Genomic DNA, 14,077 nt, shown 5'->3' on the forward strand with positions numbered 1-14,077 from the left:
TAAGGTCTGCGTACATATTACCCTCCCCAAACCCCACTTGTGGGATTACACTGGATTGTTGTTGTTGTTGTTGTTGTTGTTGTTGTTCATTTTGCTGTATTACTAGTTTATATTTTATTGTAATGAGTTATCTATTATTGTAGTTCATCTTAACCTAACGAGTTTCTAAAAAAGTTATAGCTGTTTTGAGTTGAGGTTTGACCCTTACGCAGAGGGTTCTGATAGTGAAAATAGCATGAGTTAGCAAGTTTTCGGACTGGTAATTGAAAAATAGCGCAAACCCATTGAAAAAATAGCTACTATTTTGCTGCAACACGAAAAGTTCCAGCATAATATACCAAAAATTGGTGCATCTGTGTATGAACTTCCAACATATATGCTGGAACTCCAACATATAGAAAGTTCCAGCATAATATACTGGAGATTGGAGCACCTATATATGAACTTCCAGCATATTATGTTGGAATTCCAGTATATTATGCTTGAAAATCACATGTAAAAAATTCGAACTTCAGTATATTATGCTGGAATATTTTGCGGATTTTAAACAGTATTTTTGTTCAGATTTATCTTTACATTAAAAGTGGCTAAATTTATCTTACTTTTGAAACTGTGACTATTTTTCAATTTCTACTTGTAAATCTGGCTATTTTTGAATTTCGCCCGTTTTAATACCATATGCAACAACTCAATCTACTAGTGATATTGTCCATTTTGGTCTTGGTCCGCATAGTTTTAAAACCCGTCACTAATATAATAATATTTAAGACTTTATTTACTTATATGCTTAATATTTTTCCCGTGTTTTGTCCATATAAAATTTGCTTATGGCGTCACATCCGGTCTACGGGTAAACAAGAAAATTAACTAGAAATAATAATTGGAATAGGAAAACAACAGTTTCATGTATATAGTCGATTAATAGGTCTAGAGAAGGACAGTTCACTATTTGATGACTGTATATAATTTGAATTTGATATTATACAAGTGACAATCAAACAGTTTATTAAAATGAACTTTATTGGATTATTGCTTGTACTTATACAGCTCATATGGTTCAAAACTGGAAACAGCGAATATAAAGATTCAACCTGTTGACTAAATCAAACACATTAATCATTTTTCATGATAAAAACAGAAGAAGATTGTTACATCAATATTTTTCGGGTGGCCATTAGCCATCTCGCAAATAATTGAACATTTTTTTTTTTGAAATTCCTAGGGATATTTGTAGATGCTTATCTTCGGGTACATATTGGGTAACTTGCTCATTGTACAATAATTTGCAAACTACACAGGAAATGTAAAGCGCACTAGGCAAGTCCAGTGCAACGAGCTCAGACTGAGAAGACTGCTGGTGAGGAGAATCGATCTCAGATCTCCTACGTGGAAACTAGTGGCAAAGCCAGGATTTTTATTAAGGGCAGTCCAAATATAAAGAAATAAACTCACCAAGAAGTCAAGGGGTGTCATTATATATTATATATACATATTATTTTTAAACATTACCAAGCTAAACAATGTAGTTTTCGGACGAAGGGTCACCCCTTGAGTGCATATGGCTCCGCCACTAATGAAAACCCAGTCACCTAACCAACTCAGCCAACCACTAAATTTTCACCATTGTTATTATTTGCAAATAAACAACTTATCCATTGAATAAGATGTTTTCGCCTATACTAGCTAGAATGTTTTTGAGTTACAAAATGTGATCCCTAGCAACTTTTATGTAGTATGTGAATATGCTATATTTGATTTTATATACTCAATTTTTTTTTTTGAAATCAGTGTTCGCATTCATTATTATAATAATATTCATATGCTAAATTTATCATTTTGTTGAGACAAAGTAATAGTATGAATTGTTATTCTGAATTATTATTTGATGCGAATATGCAACATTGTCCGATAATCTCCGTAGCAGATGTAGCTTATTAGTTAGTGGTTCAATCAGATCTAATATCTTTGACATGAGACTAGAATAGGTAAAGGATGGGTCGGGTTAGATATGGTCATGTTAAAACGGGTAAAGCAAAAATAAATAAATTATTTGATTCAATCTGTATTTAATATGGATAAAAGATTATATGGATATTCATATTATCCATGACTTATTAGAATTACTATTCTACCAAATTTGAGGAACCCTAATTTGAGGCTTTACAAAATTAAATCCATTAGTTATTCAATGATTATCCATTTTCTAAGTGGATAAATATGGCTCTTATCCATATTTGATATATTTTTTAAAAATTTCATTATCCAATCCATTTTTAATGAATAATATGGGTGGATAATTATTTTCTTTTAATCATATTGGTACTGCGTAATTTTATATATATATATATATATATATATATATATATATATGAAGAAAATCGGGTACGAAAAGGGGGAGAGAATTACAAAGTGAGGTGAAAGTTTCACGGTAAAAATAAGTAGCCAATTAAATGGGATGATTCTCTAAGTTACGGGTTTCATATTTACTAATTATTGTAATTTTATTGAAATTTTACACATAGATTTAAGTAGGGGTGTTAATGGTTCGGTTCGACCGGTTATTTTATAAGATTTATACCATACCAATTTTTCGGGTATTCTATTATGTATAACCAAAATTAGACTTTTCGAAACCATCCCAATCATGTCGGTTTCTCTTCAGTATCGATACGGTTCGGTTATAGATTTATATAAAAACCTATGATTTCTTAAAAAGAAACCTAAAAATTGATTCGATGCAGTACGGTTCGATCGGTTTAATCGATTTTCAAATATCCATTGACACCCCTAAATTTAAGTTCACATCGTAAATATTAAGTTCAGACGTAAAGTTGAATCCGCCCGTTTATATGAAAAATACTAGGAGTAAAAGTTAAACAGTCCCATCGCTTCCGCAATTTCAACGCGTGCATTACCTTTTGTGACGTCTCAGAGAATTATTAAATTAAAACTTATAAGTTTCTTGTTGTGACAAGTAGCTAGTTAATGATCTTCAAGTCTATGCTTTTATGACATAAATAAATTTTGAATGTATAGATAGTTTTTTATATTGCAAATGGGGCCAAGTCTTCTTATATCCGAACTCGATAACAGTTATTCAAACAAAGATCAAACTAGTGACTTTTTGTAATAAGCTGAAATCCTCAAATCTTCTAAGATCTTGTTAAACATTATTTTATGTGAAAATATGTAAGCACCCACGTAATAACTTCAGTGTTATGAAATAAAAGCAATTTAGTAAAACACGAACAAGAAATAGAGATAGAGAGAAGGAAGAGATTTTCTTCTTCAATTGTGTGTATTTTCCTATCTATTACAAGGCCTTTATATAGACATGAAAAGTGAAGAAAATATGTCATGGAATATGTCATTGAACATAGAAAATATGTCATTAAATATGTCATTAACCATTTAAGAGAAAGATCATGGAGGAAGAGTAGACATCCACCATATTTTGATTTTTATCATAACACTCCCCCTTGGATGTCCATAAATAATGTGCCTCGTTAAAACCTTATTAGGAAAAAACCCTATGGGAAAAAAAATCCTAATGTAGGAAAAAGAGTACACATATTTAGAAATACGTCTTTTGGTTGCCTCGTTAAAAACCTTGCAAGGAAAACCCAATGGGACAAAACCTTGTAAGGGAAAAAGAGTACAACGCGTATTAACTCCCCCTGATGAGATCATCAGTTCACATCGTTGAGCCTTCGTATCCCAATCTTGTACACTAGTTTCTTGAAGGTTGACGCCGGTAGATATTTGGTGAACAAATCAGCCATATTATCACTTGAACGGATCCGTTGCACATTAATATCACCATTCTTTTGAAGATCATGTGTGAACAATAATTTAGGTGAAATGTGCTTTGTCCTAACTCCTTTATGAATCCTCCCTTTAATTGGGCAATGCATGTTGTATTTTCTTCATACAAAATTGTGGGTAGTTTATCACACTTCAAACCACATTTGTCTCGAATAAGATGTATAGTAGACCTCAACCATACACATTCTCGACTTGCTTCATGAATAGCAATTATCTCAGCATGATTAGAAGAAGTAGCCACGATTGATTGCTTAGTCGATCACCAAGATATGACAGTGCCACACATGTAAACACATAACATGTTTGAGATCAAGCCTTGTGTGTGTCAGATAAATACTCCACATCGACATAACCAACAAGATCGGTATTGCAATCATTGCCATAAAATAAGCCCACATCGGTAATCCCCCTTAGATAACGCAATATGTGCTTGATTTTATTCCAATTTCTCCTTGAGCAGAGCTATATCTTGTTAAGACATTAACTGAAAAAGTTATGGCATGCCTTGTAGTGTTAGCAAGATATATTAGCGCACCAATTGCATTAAGATATGGTACTTTAGGACCAAGAAGCTCTTCATTATTTTCATGAGGTCGGAGTGGATCTTTATTTATATCGAGTAATCTCGCAACCATCGGGGTACTTAATGGATGTGCTTTATCCACATAGAAGCTCTTTAAAATCTTTTTAGTGTATGCTGATTGAAGGACAAAAATTCTATCTTTCATATATTCAATTTGTAGACCAAGACAAAATTTTGTCTTTCCAAGATCTTTCATTTCAAATTCTTTCTTTAAATAGTCTACTGCTTTAGGAAGCTCTCCGGGAGTTCTAATGATATTTGAATCATCAACATACATGGCGATTATAACAAATTCAAATCCAAATCCTTTTATAAGGACACAAGTACAAATTGAATTATTTTTATACCCTTTCTTTCAACAAGTACTCTCTCGGGCGATTATACCACATGCGCCCTGATTGTTTCAATCCGTATAAGGATTTTTGAAGCTTTATTTAATAAATTTCTTGGAAACCTTAATATGCTCCAAGACAATTTAAATCTTTCAATGATATCCACTATACGCATATCAAGTTTTTCATATATTGCCAGATTAAAACCTGAAGTGACTATATCCACTATAAGAGAACATGTCTCCATATAATCAATGTGAGGATATTTACTAATTTTCTTGTGCCACAAGTCGTCTTTATGTCTATCGACTTGAACCTTTCGCACAAGAACACATTTATACCTCAATTGACTTTATACTTTCAGGTGTTGGACTATCCGTCCGACTTCACATTTTTCAAGTGAAGTCAATTTCATTGCGTATTTTTTATTTGGCCAATCTTTTATCCGTCCAAATTTCATGATAGATTTGATCTCAAGATCCTCGTCAATATTAATCATATTGAGCGCTACATTATATTAACAATATTGTCGACAATCATTTTATGTCGGTTCCATTATTACCCAATAACGACATAACTTATTGAGATCTCTTTATTTCATTATTTTCAGGTACCTGAGCCTCTCCCATGAGGTCTTATGAAGTGTTATGTCGTGGTGCTCTTCTAGGGCACTTGCCTCCTTATTATGACCATTTTAAATATTTGCCCCTCTCCTTCTTCAAGGAGTTTTATCTTTGGAACCGATTGGTCTGTTACACTTCATGCGTGCCATAGACTCTGTCCCTCATGGACTTTATTCTATTTGGAGCATTAGCAGCTGAATATGACATTTAGCTTTGGGTCAGCAAATGCGTCTGGCAATAATTTGTAAATGAATTATCACTTGAACTTCAAGTTTATATTTTCTTGTGCGAGGATCTATATGTATTCATAATAATTCATTTCACGTATCACTTTCTCAGCTGCCCATTTTCTCCCCCTAATGTTGGAATCACCAACACATTTCCCAACCATCTTTGGGAACTCATCTTTGTGCATTTTGGTGGCATAATTAATTCATATAGCACATCCATATTTCTATATAGAAATTATTTGGTTCCTGACGCTGAACCGATTGTGATAGGGAGAAATTTTTATAACTTGGCTAGATGCGTACAAGTGTTGTTGTATATTAAATAATAAATCTCATACAAATTTCATTTTTGGGAGTTTTGTTCTCATAACCAATGATTTAGCTATAATTGGAGGCATACAATTTCTGCTAAATCAACTTGGATTTAAACCAGTATTATCAAGATAAATCATCATAATTTATATTCTGGAACTGTGCTCTAATAATTTGAGCAAGCAATCTTGCAAAAGTCAAACTGCAAGTTGATAACAAATGCACATGTGACCATAGAATAGATGCATCTATTAAAAATCATATATTAGTAAACGGTCCACATGGCAGGTGACTGAGCCCATATATTTATCACCTTTTATTCGTTCCAGAAATCAAGGGATTCAATCCCAACCTTAACTGGTATATCATGAGAATAAGCAGCACAAGAGAATTCTTGAAGAATCTTCTATTCTTCAATATATGTCAATATAATTCTTAATTAATTTTTTCGCATCATAATTGAACCGAGATGGTCAACCGGTCATGCCAATTAATATTTGTTTTAGTAAACCTCTAGTTTACTTGTGGCATATGATTCCATCATCATGCTTATATTTGTGTAGTTCAAATAGGAAGAAAATCGGGTAACCTTTTATATTTACCCGGTATGATTATAGAAATATGAAGATATTCAATCTTCATTTCATTTATAGTCTCAATCTGACAACCACTTTGACTTATACATTTGAAATTCAAAAAGTTTCTTTTGAGACTTTACAATATCAATGTCATGAATAATTTTATTCATCTGGGTAGTAACAAATTAGTTTTTTCGGAGCTCTTAACAACTTTTGTACTACAAGATCTTTTATCATACCATTCATATGGTAAATGTCTCCTTCACGGAGAAACTTATATCATAATAAATTGTCATGGTCAAAATTATCATAAGCAAAATTATTTCTTGCTTTAATTTTGCCTTTAATAATTTTTATAAGGTATGCCAAAATATTTTGGCGTATCACATGTACGAGACCAATGACATATTCATGTAACCACACAATAATATTTGTTCTCTTTATTTCATTCAAACCTCCCTCAAAGGTGAGTTGTGTGGTACTCATCCAATCATGCCTTGCATGTCTTTATTCATTACTTTTATCACATATTACCACATTCACCTTTAGGAATGTGTCTACATTCTCAATGCTTATCACAAGTCACATTCTCTTCAAGGAATGGATCATAATCAACGACGTGCTTCATACCAATTTGATGATAAACATTGTCTTCACATTTTGAAGGACTATTTTGATAACCCTTGTTGTTCTCCTTTTATAATCATTGTGATGATTATTATTATTTGGAACGCTCTCGTTCATTGTTCAACCACTTGTCTTCATTTAGACTTATTATGCACTGCTATCACATTTACTTCAAGAATGTAGCAAATCAAGTGGGACAATTTTCATGTCTTTTCATGAAAAATATATTATTTTTCTTTAGTCATCATTATATCATAAATATGGTACATTGGGACTCAAACCCAATATCTTACCAATATAAAGGCATGTTAGGTCATAATAAATTGGGACTCAAACCCAACTCTTATCATTATGGAGCATCAGGACTTGATCTCGATGTCTTACCCTCAATCAATGACATAATAGGCTAAACAATATTGAGATTCATTCTCAAGACTTAATTTCAATCACATGCCAAGAAAGTTATACACAACTAATTTGCATCTTAGCAAATCAAATTTGCTTTGTTAAATAAATGTACAAATCTCAAATCAGCGTAAAGCTTTATTAATCATTTGTAGCATCTATATGAAATACAACCGTTTGTAGTTAGAATATTTCTTTTAAATTCTATTAGAGTTTAAAAAAATCATAAAATCATTGTCATAATATTTATTGAGTCTCTCTCAAAAATATTGTTGTTTTCGGGGTATACCCTACCTATTAGATTTGATTAAATGCCATGACTTTCCTTCACTCAATTCATCCAAGAAATTAGTGAATAAATTTATCAAAAATACACCATATAGGTAACAATACATATATATAGTACTAATACATAAATTCAACATTTATATTACCTGAAAAGTGACATTATAGGTCACAACTTACCAGTTGTAGCTTGTGCATCATTCATATAAAATACTTAAAAATGGTAAGTCAGTAGCAAGCATCAAGTAGGTCATGGATACTCAAAAATACCTCTTCTAGTAGTCATACTAATCATTGTTTGCTTTCAAATGATACAACCATAAATTATGAAGTATACTTTCTCAATAGTTGATTTGTTTTCCAAACTTCAAAGAAGTAATTAATCAACCTAGATAAAGATGTGAAGTATTTCTTGTTTTCTCCAAGATGATTTATGCTTTTAATCAGTATGACCAATTTTATTTTATTTTTTATTCCTTTTTTTTGGTGCTATATGCAAGTGTAAAAATCCAAAAGGAAAAAAAATATTCATCCAAGTAAAAGAAAATGTTTAAAGCGGCAGGACAGATTGAAGATAGTTAACACATAAATATGCATAGGACAATTTATATAAAATATCCTTGGTTACCATGACATGCATCATATCAACAATTAACTGCTACTATGATTTTCACATATAGAACTTCGAAAATTTTATTCCATTCATGTGATATAAAAGATGTAATATTAATATGTGCTTATGCAATACAGGTGTAGTACGAAGTTGTGTGCATATGAGATTTTAAAGGAATGACAAGTATAAGATAATCATACCTTCTTACATTTCATTACTTACCATATGTAGTTTCTCTTTACATTTAACCATGTGATGATATGTATAGCTTCTAATTGTAATTTTTTTGGATGTAGGAAATTTTTTTTGTAGGTATATATACAATTGGTTAGAGAATTTAGTAAAACATGAACAAGAAATAAAAGCAATTTAGTAAAACATGAACAAGAAATAGAGATAGAGAGAAGGAAGAGATTTTCTTCTTCAATTGTGTGTATTTTCCTATCTATTACAAGGCCTTTATATAGGCATGAAAAGTGAAGAAAATATGTCATGGAATATGTCATTGAACATAGAAAATATGTCATTGAATATGTCATTAACCATTTAAGAGAAAGATCATGGAGGAAGAGTAGACATCCACCATATTTTGATTTTTATCATAACATTCAGAAGTTTATCTTCTCTTAAGTACATTCTTTGTTGTTTAATCCTTTTTTCCTTATAAGCAGTTCTAATGGAGTGAGGCATACGACTAATTAATCAAATTCTATGTGTATACGGATAAAACCGGGGTAACGAGCATCTCGATTTTCTGGTGGGGCGAACAAAGAGAGGACATAACTGTATATAGTCGAAATCGAAGCCGAGGACCGCCCGTATCAAAGCCCGAACAAAACACCTGCCCCACGAGCCATCGAGATCATGCCCTCGGACCTGATTCGAATAACAAGACATCGAAAAGCATCGCCAAACGACCGCACACGATTAATAAGGGGCCGTGATAACTGTGCCCAACTGGATATTACGGTATGAATCTCGGTCCGTATCAGCTGTAAATCAGTGATTAGCGAAAACGAAGATTTTTACATTTTTTTAGAACTGTACTTAGGGTAAAATTCCCCTACTATATAAAGGGGAAGCTGATCATTCATTAGGATATTATAACACGCATATCAAGGCAATATACATATGATTTTCTCTGTTTCTAAATGATTGTTCAAAGTTCTTGGTCCATAAGTCCTTAGCATTGGTTCGGAACCGAAGCTGAGCTCACGTTAAGCTTTTAACCGTGCCCGGATTCGCTATTAACATTGGTTTGGTTATTTACTCTATTTTTTATTTACTTATCTAACGTCATTAATCACTTATATCGAGTTAACCCACATATCCTTAAAACCGCATACAAATTCAATTCTTATTCGTTTTTAAGGGTGAACAGTTTGTCGCCCACCGTGGGGCTAAGGATAATAGTAGTAATTTGATACAAATTTTCATAACGCACTCTGTTTACGTTTGTTCTTTGAGATTTTATTTTCAGGTCAACTTAAGAATGTCAAGCTCTCAATCTGCTTAATTGAAAGTTGGTGATGAGTCTAGCCATTATGGCGAAAACAACAATATAGTACCTAGCAACGAGGTGCCCCTTGTTGACCCCAATAAAGTCCTAGTTGCAGACCCAATCGATGTAAACCTGTCGACCGACCCCGAGAACAGCGTTCGCGGAGGAGCCCGATCAACAGATCGGGGGTACACACGATGGTGAAGGTGACGATATCAATATGTGAGTGATCTTCAAAATGTTACAAGCTCAACAAGCGACGATAGCCCAGTTGCAGAACCAAAGCCGCACCCCTAGTAGAGTTGAGCCCGAACCATCCTGGGAAAATACCCGAAGAAATAAACAAGTTACGGGAAGGCTGGGTGAAGTTGAGCCCAGGACCAACCCCGAAATAATAAAGATGCTAGAGGAACAGACAAAGCCGGTGGAATCGGGAAAGAAGAAAATCAAATCCAACGACAAAAATTGGAGACTATAACTCCAGAGTTGATCAAATTCCAGGAGTACCCCCGATATTAAAAGGCCAGAATTCTAAGAAATTTATCCAAAAACCTTTCCCCCTGAGCGCAACACCGAAGCCAATCTCGAAGAAGTTCTGTATGCCCGAAATTTTGAAGTATAATGGAACCACAAATCCAAACGAACACGTGACCTCTTACACATGTGCCATCAAGGGAAATGACTTAAAAGATGACGAAATCGAGTCGGTTTTGCTGAAAAAGCTTGGAGAAACCCTGTCAAAGGGAGCAATGATATGGTATCACAACTTACCCCCTATTTCTATTGACTCATTTTGCTATGCTTGCAGATGCCTTTATAAAAGGGCACGCAGGGGCCATCAAGGTCGAAACCAGGAAATCAGACATTTTCAAAGTAAAACAAAGAGATAATGAAATGCTCAGTGAATTCGTGTCGAGGTTTCAAATGGAACGAATGGATCTGCCTTCGGTTGCAGACGATTGGGCCGTTCAGCCATTCACTCAAGGACTCAACCCCATAAGCTCATTGGCATCACATCAGCTGAAACATAATTTGATTAAATACCCAGCGGTAACTTGGGCTGACGTCCATAACAAGTACCAACCAAAGATCAGAGTCGAGGACGATCAGCTTGGACCCCCCTCCGGGTCCGTTTATCCCATCAGAACTAATAAGGTCTAAGAGATTCGTCGATCATGAACCAAGACCGAATAGAAATAGGTATCAACAGTATAGCGAAGATCGAAAGGGTAGCGGATCCGGGCATAACCCTGCAAAAAATGAAAAAAGGAATGATCGGGACCACAACAAACGGGGACTCAAGAGCAAACATGATTTCGATAGGCCACCCAGGTCCAAGGAGGCACCGAGATTATTGGAATATAACTTCAATATCGATGGTGCCAGCATCGTATCTGCCATCGGGCACATCAAAGATACCAAGAGGCCTCGACCATTGCAATTCGACCCTACTAAAAGAGACCTTAACCTGATGTGTAAGTACCATGGCACTCATGGCTACATGACCGAGGACTGCCGATAACTAAGAGAAGAAGTCGCCCGATTATTCAATAACGAGCACCTCCGAAGTTACTAAGTGATCGAACTAAAAATCACTTTAGGAATAGGGACTCCAACAAATAGACCGAACAAGAGGAACCTCAACACATCATTAATATGATCATTGGTGGAGTTGACGTCCCCCATGGACCAATGCTAAAGTGAACTAAGGTATCCATCATAAGGGAAAAACGAACTCGAGATTATATACCGGAGGGAACCATCTTTTTGAACGATGAGGACGCGGAAGGCATCGTGCAACCGCATAATGATGCACTGGTAATATATGTACTCATAAATAAATCTCGAGTTAAGCGTGTGTTAATTGATCTAGGTAGTCGGCCAATATCATCAGATCGAGGGTCGTAGAGCAGTTGGGTTTACAAGACCAAATAGTGCATGTAGTCCGAGTTTTAAACAGATTCAATATGGCGTGCGAAACTACTAAAGAAGAGATAACCCTCCTGATAAAGACCACCGAGACCATTCAGGAAATAAAGTTCTATGTGATTGAAGGGGATATGAGATATAATGCTCTATTTGGAAGGCCATGGATTCATAACATGAGGCTAATACCCTCGACGCTACACCAGGCACTGAAGTTCCCCACACTGGGAGGGATCAAGATGATTTTTGGAGAACAGTCGACTGCAAAAGAAATGTTCGCTGTCAATGAGGTGATTCTGGTGTCCACACTATCGACATTAAATAACACGGAGTTGACTAGGAAGGAAGAAGCTAAATAGCAATCACCGATACCGGCCCGACCAAACCGGAAAAGCAAGAAGCATACGAGGATGATGATTACGAAATCCCTAGATCGTTCATCACCCTTGATGATTCCGATGCCAAAAAATCAACTATTGAGGAGCTGGAGCAAGTTATATTGATCGAACTCTTGCCAGATCGAAAGGTTTACCTGGGCACGGGGTTAACTCCCGAGCTAAGGAAAAAATTCATTGAATTCCTTATAGCTAACATTGATTGTTTCGCTTGGTCCAACCTTGATATGATAGGGATCCCACTATAAATAACCACTCATAAGCTCAGGTTGTATCCGAAGTTCCACCCAGCTAAATAGAAGAGGAGGCCTCAGTCCGAAGTCAAGCATGCATTCATCAAAGACGAGGTATCCAAACTCCTTAAAATAGGTTCCATTCGGCAAGTTAAGTACCCAAATTGGTTAGCTAATGTAGTGGTAGTACCTAGAAATGGGAATAAGTTAAGAATATGTATAGATTATAAAGATTTGAACAAGGCGTGCCCTAAGGACTTTTTTTCTTTGCCTAACATTGATCGCATGATCGATGCAACGGTCGGCACGAGATACTCAGCTTTCTCGAAGCCTACTCCGGGTACAAACAAATCCGGATGGACCTGGGCAATCAAGAAAAAACTTCCTTTATCGCTAAATTCGGCACCTACTGCTATAATGTAATGCCATTCGGAATAAAGAACTCCGCTGCAACTTATCAATGCCTAGTAAATCGGATGTTTGAAGAACAAATAGGAAAATCAATGGAGGTTTATATTGATGACATGCTAATTAAGTCCCTGCAAGAAGAGGACCATATGAAACATTTGCAGAAAACCTTCGACATATTAAGGTGATACAGTATGAAGCTCAACCGGTAAAAATGTGCCTTCGGGGTCGTATTCGGAAAATTCCTCGAGTTCATGGTATCCAACCGAGGGATTGAGATTAACCTCGATAAAATCAAAGCCATAGAAGATATCACCATGGTGGATAGTGTTAAGGCTGTTTCGAGGCTAACCGGGCATATAGCTGCCCTGGGTCGAGGTCCTCGGACAAAAGCCATTGATTCTTCTCACTATTGAAGATGAAGAATAAATTTTCTTGGACCCCGGAGTGCTAGCAAAGCCTTGGGAGAACTCAAATGATACCTTTCGAATCCACCCCTACTCCATACTCCGAAGGCGGATGAACGACTATACCTTTATTTGGCAGTATTCGAAGTGGCGATAAGTGGAGTCCTAGTCAAGGAAGAGTAAGGTATGCAATTTCCTATTTATTATGCTAGTAGAACTCTAGGCGAGGTCGAAACAAGGTATCCTCACCTAGAGAAATTGGTGCTCGCTTTGCTAAGTGCCTCCAGAAAGTTGAAACCGTACTTTCAATGTCACCCCATATGCGTCGTAACTTCTTACCCATTAAAGAATATAATGCATAAACCCGAGCTCTTGGGCTAGCTGGCCAAATGGGTCATAGAAATTAGCGGGTAAGATATCGAATATCGACCCTGAACCGTTATCAAATCACAAAATTTGGCAAACTTCGTGGCCGACTTTATGCCGGCCTTAATACCCAAAGTTGAAAAGGAATTGTTATTGACCTCGAAGACTTCCTTGGGAATCTGACCCTCTTTACAGATGGTGCCTCAATGCATAGGGGTCCAGAATCAACATCGTGTTGAAGCTACCTATAGGAAACCTAGTTAGGCAATCTATTATAATAGTAAAATTGACTAACAATGAGGCTGGGTATGAGGCCATAATTGCAGGTCTCGAATTGGATAAAAGCCTAGGGGCCAAGGTGGTCGAGGCTAAGTGCAATTCCCTCCTTGTGATAAATCAAGTCAATGGAACGTTTGAAGTAAAAGAGG

Source organism: Nicotiana sylvestris, chromosome 7 (genome assembly GCF_000393655.2).
Source record: "Nicotiana sylvestris chromosome 7, ASM39365v2, whole genome shotgun sequence".
NCBI classification, from domain to species: Eukaryota; Viridiplantae; Streptophyta; class Magnoliopsida; order Solanales; family Solanaceae; genus Nicotiana; species Nicotiana sylvestris.